The sequence below is a fragment of the Capricornis sumatraensis genome, chromosome 18 (genome assembly GCF_032405125.1).
Source record: "Capricornis sumatraensis isolate serow.1 chromosome 18, serow.2, whole genome shotgun sequence".
Classification (NCBI taxonomy): domain Eukaryota; kingdom Metazoa; phylum Chordata; class Mammalia; order Artiodactyla; family Bovidae; genus Capricornis; species Capricornis sumatraensis.
Genome location: NC_091086.1, coordinates 58,401,095 through 58,421,656, shown reverse-complemented (window position 1 = coordinate 58,421,656; position 20,562 = coordinate 58,401,095). Strand labels below are relative to the sequence as shown.

The 20,562-nt window shown below is 35.9% G+C and overlaps 1 non-coding gene across 1 annotated transcript; it reads right to left on the bottom strand.

Moving 5' to 3' along the window:
• Positions 1 to 313: 313 nt before the first annotated feature.
• TRNAW-CCA (transfer RNA tryptophan (anticodon CCA)) lies at positions 314 to 385 on the bottom strand. The gene has a single exon. It is a non-coding gene; the product is annotated as a tRNA-Trp (tRNA).
• Positions 386 to 20,562: the final 20,177 nt, after the last annotated feature.

Below are 20,562 nucleotides of genomic sequence, written 5' to 3'. Positions count from 1 at the left end.
CTAGGCTTTTTTTTTTAAGCATATAATTTATTCTTAGTGTAACCCTAAAACACTTTATGTTTGCTCTTCCATGTTTATTTTTTCAGATTTCTTTTTTTTTACATTTCTTATGCAATTTTAATAAAATTGCTTTCCATGTGTTTCTATCCTCTTATAAGCACTATATAAGAAGTTCATACGTAAAACGTGAAGTCGCTCAGTCGTGTCCGACTCTCTGCCACCCTGTGGACTGTAGCCTACCAGGCTCCTCCGTCCATGGGATTCTCCAGGCAAGAATACTGGAGTGGGTTGCCATTTCCTTCTCCAGGGGATTTTCCCGACCCAGGGATCGAACCCAGGTCTCCTGCTTTGGAGGCAGACGCTTTAACCTCTGAGCCACCAGGGAAGCACAGAATATAAATCCCAAGCTCCAGTAAAATTATACATATCTCTGGCAATTTCAAAATGTTTTTTGAAATACAGTTGACCCATGAACAGCACAGGATTGAACTGCATGGGCCAATTTACAGGCAAGGTTTTTTTTTTTTTTTTCAGTAAATACATATATGTACTGCAAATGTATTTTCTCTTCCTCATATATTTCTTAATAGCATTTTCTTTTCTCTAGCTTACTTTATTATCAGCATACAGTGTATAATAACTTCCCTTCTCCAGGGGGTCTTCCCAACCCAGGGATCAAACCCATGTCTCCCACATTGCAAGCAGCTTCTTTACCAGCTGAGCCACCAGGGAAGCTCTTAACATACAAAATATATGTTAATTGACAGTTAAGTCATCAGTATGGCTTCCAGTTATGAGTAAGCTGTTAATAGTCAAATTTTGGAGTCAAAAGGTAGAATTAAAGCATACACCATTGCTAAATCATTTTTACATATTTTGCCAAAATATTTTTGCTTAATGTGTTAAATTAATTTACACATCTTGCTAAGTGTTTATACATACTGCTTAATTCACCAGTGCTGTTACTGTCATTTTAATATATTTGCTAATTCTGTGAGAGAGATATAATTTTTTAAATTGAATACTAGTGAATATTAAAATATTTTCATGTTCTTAATCAGTTATATCTCTTTCTTATCAATTCTTATTTGCTTAAATTTACTATCATTATCATAATGCCTTTCTTATCAGTGTGTAGGCCTTACTAAAGCTGGCCATAATTTTATATTTGTTTACACACTGTTGTTTTTTATAGTTGACTTGATATTTCTTATAAACTTAATTAAATGTCTTTTTTTTTTTGTATTACACTTTAAAAGTGTCATTGATATACTGTTTTGCTTTACATGTTTTTAATACACTCACACCAAATTCTTTTTTAAAATACCTAAAACAATTTTTGTATGAAAAGCATCTCTGCTGTTTAATCTATAATTTTTTTAAAATATATACTGTTGTGTATTTGTGATTATACTTGTAGAATTATTTAGATGGTCTTTCGATATAATGAATATATTTATCATGTTATGAAACCAAAAATATAAAAGAAAAATGATTTTATTATCCTAAGTAGTTTATTCTTATTTGTTGTTCCTGTTGAGATTAAAAATTGTTATAATCTATATAATAGTGTGGTGACTGAAAAGAAATTGTAATATTCATTTTTGTTAATATTTATCACTTCAAAGAATTTATATAGGAGAAAAATAGGATAATTTTGCAAAGCTCTTATCTTTACTAGTCATAAAAAAGCTGAATGTGTTTGCAATATCTTCAATATAGCAATAAAGCTGTAGATAATTGAAGTATGGTATCACCATATTGTGAAATGCTGGTCAGCTATTAAAGCATATATAGATACATGTGTATTAGTATAATAGCAACAACAATAATGATAATAATAATAATGACACATCATTTTTGTTGTTGCTGTTGTCACGGCTGTTTGCTAAGTCCTTTCTAACTCTTTGAGACCCCATGGACTGCAGCCTGCCAGGCTCCTCTGTTCATGGGGTTTTCCAGGCAACAATACTGGAGTGAGTTGCCATTTCTTTCTCCAGGGGATATAGTGTTTCCTATATATAACAGGAAAGTTCTAAGGACATTTAATATTTCCAACAATCACAAGTAGGACTACGTTATCAGTTGTGGTTAAAATTCTGTTGCTCCAGAATCCATGCTCTGAACCCCTTTGCTCTACCAGAAAAATACTCATGTTGTAGTTATATTTTTTATTAGAAAAATAAGAAAATCTAATTTTAGTTATATTATATGTACACACATACAGAGAGAGAAAAACAGAGAGGAAGGAGAAAAAAAGGAAGCACGGAACAGGAGAGAGAAAGGGATACATGATTTAAATTCTTATAGATTTTAAAAATATTTACCAAAAATTAATGATAGAGACATATGGATGGGAGAATTTATTCTGATTTGTACTTCTTACTTATTTGCTTAAAGGAATTTTGGAGAACTATTTCATTAAGAGCAGCTGGGCCAATTTAAAGCTCACTAATATACCATGTGAATGTGAATGGTTCCAGACAGAAAAGAGGGAAAGGTCTCTCTCAGGGAATTTAACTGCAGGATTCAGCAACACTGACCGGTAGCTTGTGCCAATGTCTTTCAAATGCTAGACAGATGCCTAGATAGCATCTCTATCTCCTCAGAGGATATGGCTAAGCAAGCCTACTGTTTTTATAAAAATTCAATTTTTATAATTTTAAGATTCTACTTCCTGAGATTTGTTTTACCTAATGGAATGGTTATGGGCTGAATTGTGTCTTCCCAAAATTTATGTGATCACATCCTAGCTCCTGGTACCTCAAAATGCAAATGATGGTCAACTTTACATGTCAACTTGACTGGGCTAATGGATGGTCAAGAAGTGGGAAAAACATTATTTCTGAATGCGTCTGTGTGTTTCTGAAAGTGATTAGCACTTGGCAGGCTGAATAAAGAAATTCATCATCATCAGTACATGTGAGCATCATCCAATCCACTGAAAGTCCTTCTGAGTACAACAAAAAAGGCAGAAGAAAGATGAATGTACTCTCTGTGTGAGCTGGGAAATCCATCTTCTGCCCTCCACATTGGTGTTTCCAGTTTTTGGGATGTCAGATACAGACTAAATTATACCTCCAAGCTTTTCTGGTTCAAGCTTATAGAAGGCAGATCATGGGATTTCTCAGCCTCTGTAATCACGTGAACCAATTCCTCATCATCTCTTTCTATAAAATTATATATATCCTATTAGTTCTGATTCTCTGGAGAACACTGACTAACACAGTAACCATATTAAGAGAGCAGGTCTTTAAAGAGGTAAAGTTAAAATGAAGCCAGTAGTATGGAGCCCAAGTTCAATATGGCTGATGGCCTACAAGATGAGTAAGAGAAAGACATCAGGGAGGTGCATATAGGGAAGACCTTGTGAAGACATCTGAATGTTGCCATCTGCAGACCAGGTATCTGCAGATACCTCAAAGAACCCAACCCTGATGGCCCCTGTAATCTTTGACCCCCAGTTTCTAAATCTGAAAAAAATATATATCTCTCTTTTAAGCTATATTTTGTTATATTTTGTGATATTCTTGCAAGTCAATGAACTCATTAATGAAGTTAAACTTACCAAAGGAAACTTTTTCTTTTCCCACACCCTGTATAGAATATGACATTGAACTAAGAATACACTATGCAAATTAGTTGGTTAAATTCAATACGAAGCATAGATCTCCAGACCATTGGTATCAGCATAACTAGACACTTTTTTAGAAATGCACATTTTTGGCCCCAAAGGTACTACTGAAACAAACTCTGGGGATGGGATAAAGCAGTCTGTTTCAGCAAGTTCTCCAGGTGATCTGATCCACATTAAAATTTGAGAAAAAGTGTTTCAAATGTACTGAACTAGGGACCAGGCAGGTGACATCCATGAGTGATGAAGTCCAGGTGTGAGTCAACAGGAAATGTCTGGCATCATAGCAAACTAGAGGAGGCATATCTCCACTGGGGTCAAGGCCAGCCAAGCCAACTGGTTAATGTGAAATGATTTTATTTTTTTTTAAGGTAAGCAAGCAGAACAGATTTTTTGATGGATATTTCATAACTTTTAAATATTGGTAGCCAATTCTGATCATTGTTGGCCAACTACATAAAACATGTTTGCAGGATATTTCCATCCCACGTAAGCTCTATTTAATAATAAGGGAGTTTGGAGGAGGGCTGTGTGATAAATTTATTTCCCTTTTGTATATATATAATTTCTTGCTACTTCAAAGAGAATTGAGGAAATTATTTTTTTTCCTTTTCTTGGTGATTTTTATATATGTTGGATGAGAGACTTAAACACACTCTGTGCTTATAACTTCTCATTCTGAAAATGTACAGTTTTAGAATGCATACCATTCTTTGTTTCATGGTAATAGCATCCCAGGGCAGGGTTTGGATTTTGGTTCATTTACAGACAAGGCAGGCATGCCTTTAATGGCGTGTCTCAGGTGGACAGAGAGGTCTATTTTCGGAGCCCTTGCTGAATGGAGCAGCACTCCCACTGCCATCTGTGACTTGTATATGGGGATTTAAAGATGGAGATGTACTGACTGGGACAGTTTCTTCTTCACTGACCATCTGCCACAGATGCTGGAAACAGTGCCCATAGTATTCAATCTTCAGATGAAAGACTGAATTAGCTGCCATTAGCTGTTTCTTACTAAATTGTTGCACCTACTGTTTGAATGCCACATTCTATGGCACCTAACTTGCTTTTTTGGCTGCCTTTTTTTTTTTTTTTTTTTTTGGCTGTTTTTGTTTGCTTGTTTGAGGGGATTTTTTTTTTTTTTTTTGGGAATCAGTTAAAAATGAACACGATTTTCATTGAATACTTATGCAAAAGTCGACTCATTGGAAAATATCCTGATGCTGGGAAAAATTGAGGGCAGAAGGAGAAGGGGGCAACAGATGAGATGGTTGGATGGCATTATTGACTCTGTGGCCATGAGTTTGAGCAAACTCCGGGAGATGGTGAAGGACAAGGACAGCCTGGTATGCTGCAGTCCATGTGGTCATAAAGACACAGACACGGCTGAGCAACTGAACAACAACAACAAATGAATACAGAGAGAGGGAAAAAATTAATAAGTTCTTGATGATTATAAATTAGGAATATTTGTCAATGTCCTACACAGCTGGTCTTTTCCTCTGCCCCCATCTATCCCTATTCTCACCCTAGGACTATAGCTGAAAACTTAAAGATGATGTTTTCTGCTAGTAACACTACCATAAATAAGGATTATTGTTAGAAGAGCATGAAATGAAGTCACTTCAATAAAGGATAGGAAGTGCAGCTTATCAAATAAAGCTGTGAAAATAATCAACAGAATACCTACATATTTCAAAGAGAAGGGTTGAAATGGGACAATTTACTTAAATCAGTTAAATCATATATCCAGTCCTTCATTTTGGGAAAATGAATTTTTTTTAAATTTTATAATCTAAGTGATTGATTATATTTAGAAATGTCACTATATTTAGAAACAATCTTAATTAAAGTAGACACAGGGAAAGGAATTATGGCCTTTACAATAAAGATGAAATATTAGCTTAGAGAGGCTAAATGTCAGATCAAAATATGATAGAGTTAGAATGCAAACTGTATCTCGTCTTTACCCAAGTTAAAAAATGTGACTACTTATAGTAATCTTTTTCCACATAATTAACTCATACATTGTTGAACTCATAAATCCCATGAGTCAGATAATTCTGGATCATCTATGGCTTTATTAATTCATTTTCTAATTCATCAATAGACTCAAGACTCGACAGGCTCTTCTGCTATAAACACTCCTCATGATTAGAAGGGAAACTATCCCTGTTTGGATGGTTTATCTTTTTCCCCTCCTCCAAATGTCAATATTCTTTTTTTTTTTTATTTTTAATTATAGTACCTTCCTTATTTTCTTCACGGCTCTCTGATTTGGTGTTAGATATTCTGTTTCATTTTCAGCAGATTTGCTTTTGCCCAATAAGGATGAGGGTAACTAACATACTGAGCATGTAGTAGATGAGAGAAAAAGTCCTTCGATTTAACAGAACCTCATACTAGAAACTCTACAAGGAAATCAAACCCTCTGCTCTGAAGTCTGACAGCCTATTTTCTATGGATTTTTATCTTATAAGAGTCTCTTTCTATGACATTAGTTGTATTTTCAAAGTTTCCCTTATTCTCTCAATTTCTGTTAACCTGAGATCAGCAGGTGCCAAACTGAAGAAGAATGAAAGGAGCTGAAATTGGTGAAGAAACGCATTTGTTGGATTAGGAACATGTGTACACCCATGGCGGATTCATGTTGATATATGGCAAAACCAATACAATATTGTAAAGTAATTAGCCTTAAATTAAACTAAATAAATTTAATAAATAAATAAATAAATAAATAATCTCACGTAACACTGTAGAAGGACCTATCCCAATTCTTTTTCAGATGAAACTATAAAGAATTAGATATTTTGTAGTCTAAGATGGATCTGCATCTACACAGATGTGCACTTCCTCTCAAATGGCCTTGATGTTCTTGGAAAGAAAAGAAAAAAAAAAAAAAGATTGTGAAATAAAATATAACATATATCTGTTTTGTTGCAAAGCTTTTTGGACAAATTTCCATCCAGATGCAAGACTGAACTGCATAATCCAAATAACTAATCTTGAGACTTTTTGGGTGGCATCCTCCTGCTACTTAAACTTAAGGAGAACAACCACTACCAATGCATTCAGTCCTCAAGAGAGAAGGTTCTGACTAAGGTCAAGTCTATCTTTTAAGAAAACAAGCGGCACTTTGTTATCTCTTCTGCTTATTTTCAAAATAATGTGACAAGTATTTGTTGGGCTGACTCAACACAGATAGCTACTACATGATCTCCAAACCTATATTCACCTAGGAAATTCTAATTATGACAGTAATATGGATTTATTTGCATTTCAATGGCATGAAACTAGTTTAGTTGATTTATTTACATCCCAACTGGAATGAAATTGATTCAGTTATAGATACCTTGGCAAAAAAAAAAAAAAACACACACCAAAGATATTAATATTATTTGATCAATATTATAATACTGATCAAAATATCTGCTCCAGAGAGTATACATTGACCTTCCCTACCTCCCTCTCCTCTTACAAATTGAGATTTTAAAAATGCCTGTATCTTCACAAAATATATCCCAGTCACTAGATGAGTTTTCACACAGAATGCATCAACCAGTGAAATTTCAACTATATTATCCACCTATAGTGTGATTGAGTCATTATTACCTTTCTTCAATGATTATAAGTTACACTTTTATTATTTTCCTTCACACTAAACACTGACAAAAGCACACAAGAATTCTACATTCTAAGTTGATTTTAAAAATCCTATAAGGGCATGTTTGGTTATATCAGAGAAACAGTACACAGTGAAAGGTGATGAGCTCTAGGAATGTGATGATCTGGGTGGAGCCATCAGTTGGCACAGTTGACCTTATTTCTAATCTTTAGTGCTTTTTAAGGTCATGGAAGCAATCATCACATGGGAATGTGCTCCATGTCCAGTATCCTTCCCACCTTCTATCCTTTTCTTGTAAATGGATCTCTTTTAGACTCTCCTTTCCAGAACCCTCTATCAAATTATCACAATAAAAATGAGAACCTAGTCTATTGTTTCTGATTTTCATTAGATTTCTTATTACTATCTGGAGTAATGATGTGGCTATAGACCAAAAAGGAAAACTGGTCCTGGTTTTCCATCTCCACAAGAATCCAGGATGCACCATTACTTTCCATTGCTGAGAGAGAAGAATTCTGAAGAGGTACTCAGTCTCTAAAATCAGCAGATTCACATGTTATATATTCTAAACTTTTCTATCTCAGGCAACAAAAAGATCCTTTTTATTTCATTTTACCAGACAGTAGTAACTGAATAGATTGTCAGTGTTTAATCCTCAGCAAAAAAAAAAAAAAAGATAATACTTTCATGTAGCATATATGAGAATTTTTTGTACAGAATCTGTGATCTTCTAAAATAGATTTTCAGTATTCCTTTAAGCAGTCTTTTTGAAGTTCACCAATTTATGACGATTCTGACTTTTCTCTTCTCTTTCAGGTCATGAAGTTTCATCTTTCTAAATTAAGGGTCACTGGGGAACACTCAGCAGTTCTCAGAAAAGGTTTATGGTTTACTCATGGAGAAAAGGGGTTCTTGGATTTTGAGGTTTTAAGAGGTTATGTGGCAGCCTGAGCCTTTGGATTCTCTCAAAGGAGTCATTATAAAAAGCAAAGTCAAATTTATAAATTGTGAACCTTGACCTTTTTTCAGGTTTCTCTTATGGCTCAGCTGGTAAAGAAACCACCTGCATTGATGGAGACCTGGGTTTAGTCTCTGGGTTGGGAAGATCCCCTGGAAAAGGGAAAGGCTGGCTACCCAATGCAGTATTCTGGCCTTGAGAATTCCATAGACTGTATAGTCCATGGGGTTGCAAAGAGTCATATACTACTGAGGGACTTTCACTTTCACTTCACTTTCAGCCGTTTTTCACCATATTTCTCTGCACCAACCTCTCTTCATGGAGAATGGCCTGAAGATGAAGGACTCTCCCTTTCCATGAGCTAATAGCATACATTCTGGATCATAAAACTAATGTGGATACAGTGTCTACTGTATCGGCAATAGCTAAGTATATGAGTACTGGGTCCTGTCTGACTCTTTTTGACCCCTTGGAAGGTAGCCAGCCAGGTTCCTCTGTCTGTGGAATTCTCCCAGAAAGAATACTGGAGTGGGTTGAAATTTCCTCTTCCAGGTGATTTTCCTGACCTAGGGATTGAACCCGTGTCCCTGGCATCTCCTGCATTGGCAGAAAGAAATATTACACTCCAATAAAATTTTTTTTTAAAAAAAGGAATATTGTCTGTGGACAACATCTTCAGCCTATGCTCAAGAGTTCTAGTTGACTCTTTTTGAAGCCCTGGTGTCCTACACCTCTCAGACTTCGCTAGCCTGACAGTCACATAAGCTGATTTCTTGCAGTAAAAAACTAATATGTGTTCTAATGTATAATATCATATAAGAAATGAATCACCAGTCTAGGTTTGATGCAGGATACAGGGGGCTGGTGCACTGGGATGACCCAGAGAGATGGTATGGGGAGGGAGGCGGGAGGGGGGTTCAGGATTGGAAACACGTGTACACCTGTGGCAGATTCATGTTGATGTATGGCAAAACCAATACAGTATCATAAAATAAAATAAAGTAAAAAAAAAAACATGAGACAACATTATGATAAAATTTCTTTTCTTCGCAGCATTTAAAATATAAGAGAAGAGAAACTGTTAAATATACTCTCACTATCTACAACCCTATTAGTCTTCTGTTTTAACAAATGACCACAGAATTAGTGGCTAACAGCAAATTGCAGTCTTTCAGATTTGAAAGTCAGAAGTCCAAAACAGTTCTTACTGAGCTAAAATCAGGGTGTCCTTGTGCCTGAGTTTCTTCTGAAGTTTCTAGGAGAAAATCTATTTTCCTTTTCCCAGTTATTATAGCTTTCCTGATTTCTGTGGCTTGTGGCCCCTTCTGCCATCTTCAAAGCCAACAGTGCGGCATCTTCCAATCACTCTCTCTGACTCTTTGCCTCACTCTTCCTTATAAGGACACTTGTGATACAAGACGATCATCCAGATCATCCAGGACATCTTCTAATCTCAATATTAACTTATTAACAAATTTAATTCCTCCTGCTCCCTTGATTTCCCTTTGCTATAAAAATTAATATACTCAAAGTTTCCTGGGATTAGGACATAGACACCTTTGAGGGGTCATTATTCTTACTACAACACCATCTATTGCATTTGCATCAGTATTACTAATATTGAATTCTTGCATGCTTTTGTCTGTTCTAAAACCTCTAATGCAACAGCTCCACCTTCCATAAATGTAAACTCTTTGATCCAGAGACTAATTGTTGTTTTCCTAACACCTATTTAAGTGGTGATTAGACTTAAATTCATACTTTCATGAGTCTACCAATTTAATACTGATTTTGAATACTGACTTCTCTAGTACTATAGCTATACTAAATTATAGTTTAGGTATCTACCCTTAAACTATAATTTTGATTTCACTTTACCTTGAATCCATACTTCCCCCAAAATCTGTCTTTTTTTTTAATAAATGTTATACTTTATTATACAGATAATTTAACACTTATTCCACTTGGATCACATATCTTTGAATATAGTTTTTTTTTTCAGTTTTATTACCCATTAACAGCAAATATCTAAAACTTAGATCTTAGAGACAGTAATTCAGAAAGTATTAAATCAACAATTTCCAAATCAGAACAGACTTGTGGTTGCCGAGGGGGAGCAGGGTTTGGAGAGGGATGGATTGGGAGGCTGGGGTTAGCAGATGCAAACCATTATATATAGAATGCATAAACAACAACGTCTCACTGTATAGCACAGGGAACTCTATTCAAGATCCCATGATAAACCATAAAGGAAAATAATCTGAAAAAGTTTATTCTTAAAACCTCCTTTCCTCCCTTTCCAAAAGTCTTTCACCATTCTTTAAACGTGTTTGCTTCGCCTGAAAAGCACCTCTTTGATCCTATAATTTTTTCTACTTATCCAGTTCATTTTATTAAAACATTTAATCTTAAACTCTGTAATCTTTCTGAAACTGTTGCTGTTTAGTTTTCGGAAGACCAAAAGAGGAGAAAGCAAAAAAAGGGGGAAAAAATACAAACAGCAGATTCTGATCAATTTCCATGTTTGCTGGTTGTCTAATCTTTACAGGTGTTTGAATACACATCAGCTTTATGTGTTTCCTTGAAGACTGAAAGGATATCTAGCTGAGCTGTCTCAGGAGCTTTTCAAACAATGAAACAGTAAAGAACAATAGAAAGAACTTCTCAACTGAAATTTGACTCCTTTCCTTGTCTCTTCTAAAGAGAAAAGGAGAGAGCATTTTAAAGTTCAATGCTTTGGGGAATATTTTCCTTGCCTATTTCACAGGGTTGTATAGGGAATAAAGCATTGAGTTACCTATTTACATAAATAAAATGAATGTGATAACTATTGGAAACAACTTAGTAGATAAGCATTATAAAATATAATTGATCAGAGGTATAGATACTAATTTTTAATGTTCAATACATTAAATTTATACATGTATAAATGTATACATGTATACATTATATACATGTATAAATTACATAAGGTCCTTGTACATATATAAAGACCCTGTAATGAAAATTATGGAAGCTTTGAGGTACTGAGATTCTGAGAAATATTTGTTGTTCAGTCATTCAGTCATGTCTAACTCTTTGCAACTCCATGGATTGCAGCAAACCAGGCTTTCCTGTCCTTCAGCATCTCCGGGAGCTTGCTCAAACTCATGTCCATTGAGTCAGTGATGCCATCAAACCATCTCATCCTCTGTTATCCCGTTCTCCTCCTGACTTCAATCTTTTCCAGCAGCATGGTCTTCTCTAATGAGTCAACTCTTCACATCCGGTGGCCAAAGTATTGGAGATTTAGTTTCAGTATCAGTCCTTCCAATGAATATTCAGTGTTGATTTTCTTCAGGATGGACTGATTTGATCTCCTTGCTGTCCAAGGTTTGGAAATAATCTGTGTGTTTATTATTGATTGAATAAAAGTGACTAAAAATTTCAATAATTCAAATAAAATTAATCTGCTTTTCATTTTTCATGTGCTTCAGTTCAGTCACTCAGTCGTGTCCGACTCTTTGCGACCCCATGAATCGCAGCACGCCAGGCCTCCCTGTTCATCACCATCTCCCGGAGTTCACTCTGACTCACGTCCATCGAGTCCGTGATGCCATTCAGCCATCTCATCCTCGGTCGTCCCCTTCTCCTCCTGCGCCCAAACCTTCCCAGCATCAGAGTCTTTTCCAATGAGTCAACTCTTCGCATGAGGTAGCCAAAATACTGGAGTTTCAGCTTTAGCATCATTACTTCCAAAGAAATCCCAGGGTTGATCTCCTTTAGAATGGACTGGTTGGATCTCCTTGTAGTCCAAGGGACTCTCAAGAGTCTTCTCCAACACCACAGTTCAAAAGCACCAATTCTTTGGCGCTCAGGCTTCTTCACAGTCCAACTCTCACATCCATACATGACCACAGGAAAAACCATAGCCTTGACTAGACGGACCTTAGTCGGCAAAGTAATGTCTCTGAATTTGAATATGCTATCTAGGTTGGTCATAACTTTTCTTCCAAGGAGTAAGCATCTTTTAATTTCATGGCTGCAGTCACCATCTGCAATGATTTTGGAAGCCAAAGAAATAAAGTCTGACACTGTTTCCACTGTTTCACCATCTATTTCCCATGAAGTGATGGGACTGGATGCCACGATCTTTGTTTTCTGAATGTTGAGCTTTAAGCCAACTTTTTCACTCTCCTGTTTTACTTTCATCAAGGGGCTTTTTAGCTCCTCTTCACTTTCTGCCATAAGGGTGGTGTCATCTGCATATCTGAGGTGATTGATATTTCTCCCAGCAATCTTGATTCCAGCTTGTGTTTCTTCCAGTCCAGCGTTTCTCATGATGTACTCTGCATATAAGTTAAATAAGCAGGGTGACAATACACAGCCTTGACGTACTCCTTTTCCTATTTGGAACCAGTCTGTTATGCCATGTCCAGTTCTAACTGTTGCTTCCTGACCTTCATATAGATTTCTCAAGTGCTAGAGCAGTTATTTCTTTCTAAGTCTGAATTTTCAAATTATACAAAAAAGTAGCTCAATTCACTTTTCAGATTTGACATTTTGGCACATGTCATACTTTTTTCAATTATTTATTCACTTATTCATTCCATGAAATAAAATCATATAAATTTGACTTTATACACAAAGTTATTAAGTAAATTGTAAAGATCTTTACCTTTGAAAGAAAAGTTGCTATAAATTGAAGATTGCCATTCAGAAAATTACCTTCCTATTTTTCTGTACCCTAATACTGATATTCAGGAAAACTGAAAGTTACACCATCATAGATAGCCTGATATTGAATATAAACATTTAAATCTGGATAGTTTCTAAAAATGCACTAGATGAAGACTCTTGAATGATACCAGATGCCATTATTTCTGGGGGGTCTTTCATGAACTCTATATGTTTGAACAAATATAATATTAAGCGTTTACTGCAAATTCCTAGGGATATTATAAATATAAATAAAATTAGAAATAACATTCTAAATTATGCTATGGCCTTTTTTGTGGAATCTAAACAAAAGAAAGTGAAAGTGTTAGTGGCTCAGTCGTATCCAACTCTTGGGGATCCCATGGATCCTTTGTGATCCCATGGACTGTAGCCCATCAGTCTCCTCAGTCCGTGGGGTTCTCCAGGCAAGAATACTGGAGTGGGTAGCCATTCCCTTCTCCAGTGGATCTTCCTGACCCAGGGATCAAACCTGGATATTCCACATTGTAACCAAATTCTTTACTGTCTAAGTCTCCAGTGAAGACAGTGCTTAGAAAAAAAAATGGTTGATTAAGTGAGATAAGTTTAAGTCCTTTCAATATATTTCCCTATAGGCTTATTTCAGCTGATTAAAATTAAAATAGCAGAGTAAATAAGCATAAATAGATGCCAATAAACTATAAGTTTCATTCATAAAAATTACTTCCCAGTGCTAGTAGAGTAGTTTCAGTTTAGTTTTGAAAGTACATTGTAGCCCACTCTGTAATCTACATAAGTTTAATAATTCAAGATGGAAACTACTACATATGGCATATTTTTAGTGATACATTTTTAAAAATAATGTTTTATTTATGATGCTAAGAGAATGTTTAATTCCCAAGAAGAGAATTGTAGATTTGCTCATTATACAAGTACATTGCTTTCCCATGTTTTCTGTATTTTGCCTTAATAGTAAATTATCTCTAAATTAAAATTTACTACTTTTTGAAATAATATAAAATTTAAAAATATTTCTGAGCTTCAGCAATAGAGTTTTATTTGAGTGGAAGTGTGCACAACACTCACTAATACAATTATTAGTTTGCTAGAAGTGTGACTATATTAAATACTAACTAGATGTTTCCTAAATATGGTACATATCTCATAGTTTTCCCAGAGTAGATAATTGGGATGGATTCCCATGGAAGAAAGACTTCCTCTTCATGCCTCTCAAGAGATCAGCCAATGAGAAACTGTCACAACTCAGCCAATAAAATGTCACTATATTTCAAAATCCCAATTCCTTCAACAAACTCTTTGCTTACTATAGGCTTTCCAATTTATTTTCTCCTCTTTAGAAGAGTTCTCCTTTCCTTATTGAGGGGAACTTGTATGTTGCAGACCCTGAATTCTAATTCCCTGCTGATGCTAAATAAACTCGTTTTTGCTGGAGAGATAACTGGCAGTCAATGTGTTTTAGAGAGACAATTATTATGCTTTGTTTTCAAATATTTTTATTTAAAACACTTTAAAGGGTTACTTATTTCCTAAGTATTCCTTTCCATGGATTCATAATTTTAAATATAAGTGTGTGTTCAGTCATGTACAGCTCTCTGTGACCCTATGGGCTATAGCCCACCAGGATCTTCTGTCCATGGAATTCTGGAGTGGGTTGCCATTTCCTCCTCCAGGGAATTTTCCCAACCCAAGGATCAAACCAACATCTCCTGCATCTCCTGCATTTATAGGCAGGTTCTTTTATCACTGAGTCACTAGGGAAACCTGTTAAATATAAATAGTGAGCTAAAGGAATTGGAAGGCTTAATCGGATGAATAAAAGCTTTGTTTACGAGCATACTTTTTTTAAATCACACAAACAAATATGCAATCCTTTATTTTTTAATAGATATCAACATAGAAAATTAGGCTATTTAGTTTTTTGTTTTGTTTTTTGTTTTTTTTTTGGTTGTTTCACATAGCAGGCAGGATCTTAATTCCTTGACCAGGAATTGAACTTGGGCTCTGTGCAGGGAAGTCCAGATTCTTAATCACTGGATTACCAGGAAGTCCCTATTGAGAGTTTTATGTTAACTTTAAATAATAAATGACATTATGCAGGTGGCTTTATATCTGAACTCAAGAAGCATTAGCCAAGTAGGCCATATTCTATTAAGTGTAAACAGCTTTTGGCATCTTAAACATGCAGGATAAACTTACCCAAGTAGTAAAATAATATTTAGAAACATAGAAAATATTTATTTACGCTTAGCAAGGATCACATGGCAGTTGCTGAAAAAATACACAAATACTAAAAGGCCTTTAATTTGGATTTTATTGTGTGTCAGTTGAATAGCAATCAATCCCATACGAATGAAAACTTATCTGCTCAAAACCAGAAAGATTGTTGAGAATATAATAAATTTTATTTTGCCAAGTTGAGGCAAACACTTTTTTGGGGAAAAATATTTTACCGTAGCAACCAAGTAATTGTGTTAGTATGTATGGTGTGTGTATAGACCTGTGTGTGTGTGTATTTGAAGGAATGTGTAAAGTTATAAAAACAATGTTTACAATTTCAACTTCTAAAACATAATTAGCTTGGGGGTAATGACCAGCACGAGCTTCCCAGATGGTGCTAGTGGTAAGGAACCCGCCTGCCAATGTAGGAGACATAAGAGATGCAAGTTCGATCCCTTGGTTGGGAAGATCCCCTGGCAGAGGGCATGGCAATCCACTCTAGTAATCTTGCCTGAAGAATCCCATAGTGTTGCAAAGAGTCAGACACAACTGAAGTGACTTAGCATGCATACAGGCAATGACCAACACAACAATTAATTAACAGCATGTGTTTTGCAAGATGATATCACTGCTTGTATCTATATCTAGTTATCTAAAAGGTCACTATTTTAAAACTAGAAACTTAAAACTATGAATGCCTAAAATTTTAATTTTCATTAGGCCAAAAGTTAACATCTGTGATCATAATTTAGTAGTGGAGTGGAATGTGTGTGCTCAGTCATCTGACTCTCTGTGAAACCGTGGATTGTATGTAGCTCACCAGGCTCCTATATCCATGGAATATTCCAGGCAAGAATACTTGAATGGGTTGTCATTTCCTCCTCCAGGGGATGTTCCTGACTCAGGGATCATACCAGCATCTCTTACAGCTCTTGCATTGCAGGCGAATTCTTTACCACCGGGCCACCTGGGAAGCCCCATAATTTAGTAATAGTACATCAATTTCGCTCTTCAGTTTTAAGTTGACCCCTGAAGCCACATCTTCAAAGGCACAGACAGTTTGAAGAGAGGAGTCTTAAAGTTCAAGGAGACACTTGTAAGGTATTTACAGTTCAAATGTGGTCTTGTTGCTTGAAAAGTGCCTGTTTGTCCAAAGGAAGACAGACTGCTAACATGAAAAGGTAAAGATGTTGAGGTTCCAAAATAATACCTCTTTTTATTAATCTGCTCACTCAAAATAGTGAACATGAACAATCCCAAAGGACATTCAAAATAAGGAATAAAATTATTTTCCTATTTTAAAAGTTTATTATTACAACAAATTCAGTGTAACATAGAAGTAACCTTTCTGTTTATTCATATCTAATACTTAAGAGTATTAAATTTACACAAATTAAAAAAAATAAACAAAAACTTTTGTAAATGCAACTCCTGAGGTAAAGGAATCCTGCACTCTAAGTGGACTGAACCCACATCTCCTACATTGGCAGGCAAGTTCATTCCGACTAGCGCCATCTGGGAAGCCCACATGGTAAAATAGAATTAGGACTCTAATAAAAAGTTTTCTTAGCTTTTCCATCAAATAAAATATATCTTGGGAGATTAAGGATAAATTAACTTCTGTGATGAGAAATACCACAAAGTTAGATTCAAAAACAATCTGAAGAACTACAACTCGGTTATTTAAAACAGCGAAATGCACAAGGGAAGGGGGCAGAGAATGGTAGGAATTTCACAAGCTCTTTTCTGTTACACTATTTCTTACCATGTAGAATGATTTATTATTATCAATCTAGTATCAGTTTGAAATAACATTTCAAAACTATCACAGTTTAGTATTGATTCCCACCACTTTGATGACCTAAAGCCAGAAAATATAAGTAGAAGTGATTGAGCTAATCTTCACAACTTAGCAATGTTTAACACTGCTTCCCTAGTGGCTCAGACATTAAAGCAATGGAGGAGACCCAGGTTTGATCCCTGGATTAGGAAGCTCCCCTCGAGAAGGAAATGGCTCCCCACTCCAGTATTATTGCCTGGAGAATTCCATGGACAAAGGAGCCTGGTGGTCTACAGTTCAAGGGGTCACAAAGAGTCAGGCAGGACTGTATGACTAACACAAACAACTTCTTTTAAAACTATAAGGTATCAATTACATAGCAGTTAATTAGACGGATTGGAAAGAAGAACAGAAAGAATTAGGAAGGAGTAAGTTAAATTTGATACCTGAAGCTGGTTAAAAGTATTTGCTTAGCCAGAATCTTCTTCATAAAGTTTTCCCTTAATCCCAGGTGTTGGCAGACATTGTATTGAATTTAGGAGCCTAAATGGCAATTGACCAAATCGGTTTTATCTTCTGTAAAGTAAAATCTCCAAATTCATTTTAAAATGAAGGGCCCTGATGACAATCATTTCAATAATGAATTCTAATTTTAAGACATATGTGTAGACAGTTACATTAAGAGATAGCTACATCGGTCCTGGGTTGCATCATAGAAACTGAAAACAACACTGAAGACTAGTGGTGAAACTAGATCCTATCTCATAGGTCTCCCAGTAACAAATTCAGAAGGGACATCTCTGGGGTAAAAGGAATACATAAGAGAAACACCATAGATCAAGGGAGATAGAGCCCTGATAGGTCAGGTGACTTTGTCTTATTATACAATTTAATCATCTATGTTTTCTAAACTTTGCAGACTGTAAAGACAATCAGTCTTCAGAGAAGGTAACTATCCAAAACCATTCAAGGGATATGCTTGTTAAATGAGTCCTTCCATCACTTGATATGGTTAGTAGGAACTAAAAAAATAATATCCTTTCTAGTCTCAGTTCAGTTCAGTTGCTCAGTCATGTCCAACTCTGCAACCCCATGGACTGCATCATGCCAGGCTTCCCTGTCCATCACCAACTCCTGGAGTTTACTCACACTCATGTCCATTGAGTTGGTGATGCCATCCAACCATCTCATCCTCTGTCGTCTGCTTCTCCTCCTGCCTTCAATCTTTCCCAGCATCAGGGTCTTTTCCTTCTTATTTAATACTATTTTAATACAATCTCTATGAATGTCCATTATCTCTTGTTGTGTTCTCTCTAGCTTTTTCATGTTCTCTCTCTTTTTTTTGCCTCAAGCTAGACTGCATGTTCCAATTGGACAAATTAATGATCCAGGCAAACTAAGTGTTCAGAAGTAAGAGCATACCCCAAACAAGATTACCTTTCTCTTCCCCAAGGTAGAAACTATCAACAGATGATATGAGATCAAGATTAAATTAATGATATGGCACTTAAGGTGGGATTCCCAGGTGACACAGTGGTAAAGAATTTGCCTGCCAATGCAAGATATGCAGGTTCAATCTCTGAGTTGGTAAGATCTTCTGGAGTAGGAAATGGTAACCCACTCCGGTATTCTTGCCTGGAAAATTCCATGGACATAGGAGCCTGACAGATTACAGTCCATGGTGTCACAAAGAGTCAGACACAACTAAGCAACTAAACAACAATGCCACTTCTGACTGGACAAGATGAGAGTTGAATCACTATCAGATACATGTTTGGTTGTATTTCACCCTTGATAGAAAAAAATAGGAAAAAAAAAAAGAAAACAGGTTAACTTTCTTTTCTAATACTATGAAATGTAAATCACAAAACAACTACTACAAATAAGTAGTAATGGCATGGATTTAAATGTACTCTGTCACCTTGGAGAAAGAATGTTTATATCATGTAAGGAATCCATTCAATAGTACAAAAATGGAAAAGGATAATAAATAAGCAAGACAGAATTCTCTACTAATTTAGTAGTGACTACATATCTTCATCCCAAAAAAAGGCATACTTTGGTAAAATGATCCAAAAGGATTTTTATCTAGGTAAAAAGTAAAGGTTTTGCATAATTAGGTTCATTTAGTGTAAGGATTGTTGAGAAGTCTCCTTAATAGTTGTGAAAAAAAAAAAAAATCTCCCACATGAGAACAAGCAAAGATATGTATCAGCGTTTGATATAGCAAGTGAATAGCCATGAATGCTTGTATTTGTCAGAGACTAAATGAGAGGAAGGGAGTGGAAAAGATTTATAGCAAGGGGGAGAAAAAAAGGAAATACGAGCTGAGCTGATTGGAGATGTTGGCACAGGAAGTCTGGGGGGTGGGCTAACCAGAGTGGGGTTATTGGTTATTGATTGGTTAGGGCACAAAATTGGCTTTTTGTACTTGGCCCTCAGTTGGAGCTAGAGGGCAAAAATTAGGGAAATCTTTAGTTATCAACCAAATCCTTGCTATTTGGGATCAAATGCTACAGAAGTTGCGGTTCATATTGGTTGCTGCAGAGGCTGTGGATCAGTGTTCTCTTTTTACACATGAGATGGTCATTGCCCATTCATATATTCATCTCATAGTATAAGGGAAGAAACTACTTCAGAGTTCCAGGTAATAAGGGTTTAGTATATCACACAGTCCTTAACCTCTGCTTTCTGGATGAAGCGATTGGCCCAAAGAAGCATTTTTCATTCAAGTTCAAGCTGCATAGAATATATTATCCCAATCCCTTCTGAGGAGACTAAACTGGAAACCGGAGTTCTTCATGAAAAGAAAGCAAGACTCGATTGGGGAAAGAGGGAATATACAATTTAGATTTGACAACAATTTCACCTGAATGGCTATGCCAGAGACCCATCCGAAAAATAACCCAGGAGAATTTAGAGAAATCCATAGAAAGAGTATTTAAAACTGGAAAAGTCCACGTTTCTGTGAATCATAAAATCAAGCAGTATCCCTGGCTTTCTTGAGATTTTGCACAAGAGCTGCTTAATCCTCACGTTTGCCAAAGTGTTTTCATGTCATCTTTTGCAATCTAATGAATTATCACTTTTTAATTTACAAAATTCCTGTTATGGATCAGACTGTGGCCCATAGCACTGTGTTCTTTGATATTTGGTTCTTTTATCTTCAAGGCACCCTGGAAGCTGCACTTCCAATATAACCCTCCCCAACAAATTCCTTGCAGTTAGCAAGAATCATGTGACTCTGGGACAATGACATATAAGAAGTGACAGATGTCACTTCTGAGCTTAGACATTTAAATGCTGAAGGAATTATCTCATCTCTTTCTGTCTTCTGATATTAAATATAATGGAAGAGGCCTCATGTCACCTAAGTGACAGTAGGTGATGATCAGTAATGAAACCGAAAGGTCACCAAATGCTGTAAGTGAAGACAGATTAGAGTTTGGACTTTTTCCTTGGGACATGCAATATTCAGCAGGTGTTTTTGATTATGTATTCTGTTCAAAGCAATGTGCTGGTGACAACTGAAAGTGATCACTCTCTTGTTGACATGGTGAGATTGCTCTGGCTCCCTTGTGCAAAATAGTTTGGAGAGGAAAGTGAATGCAAGGAAGAGACTAGTTAAAGATCTCAGTCTTTGCATGAAA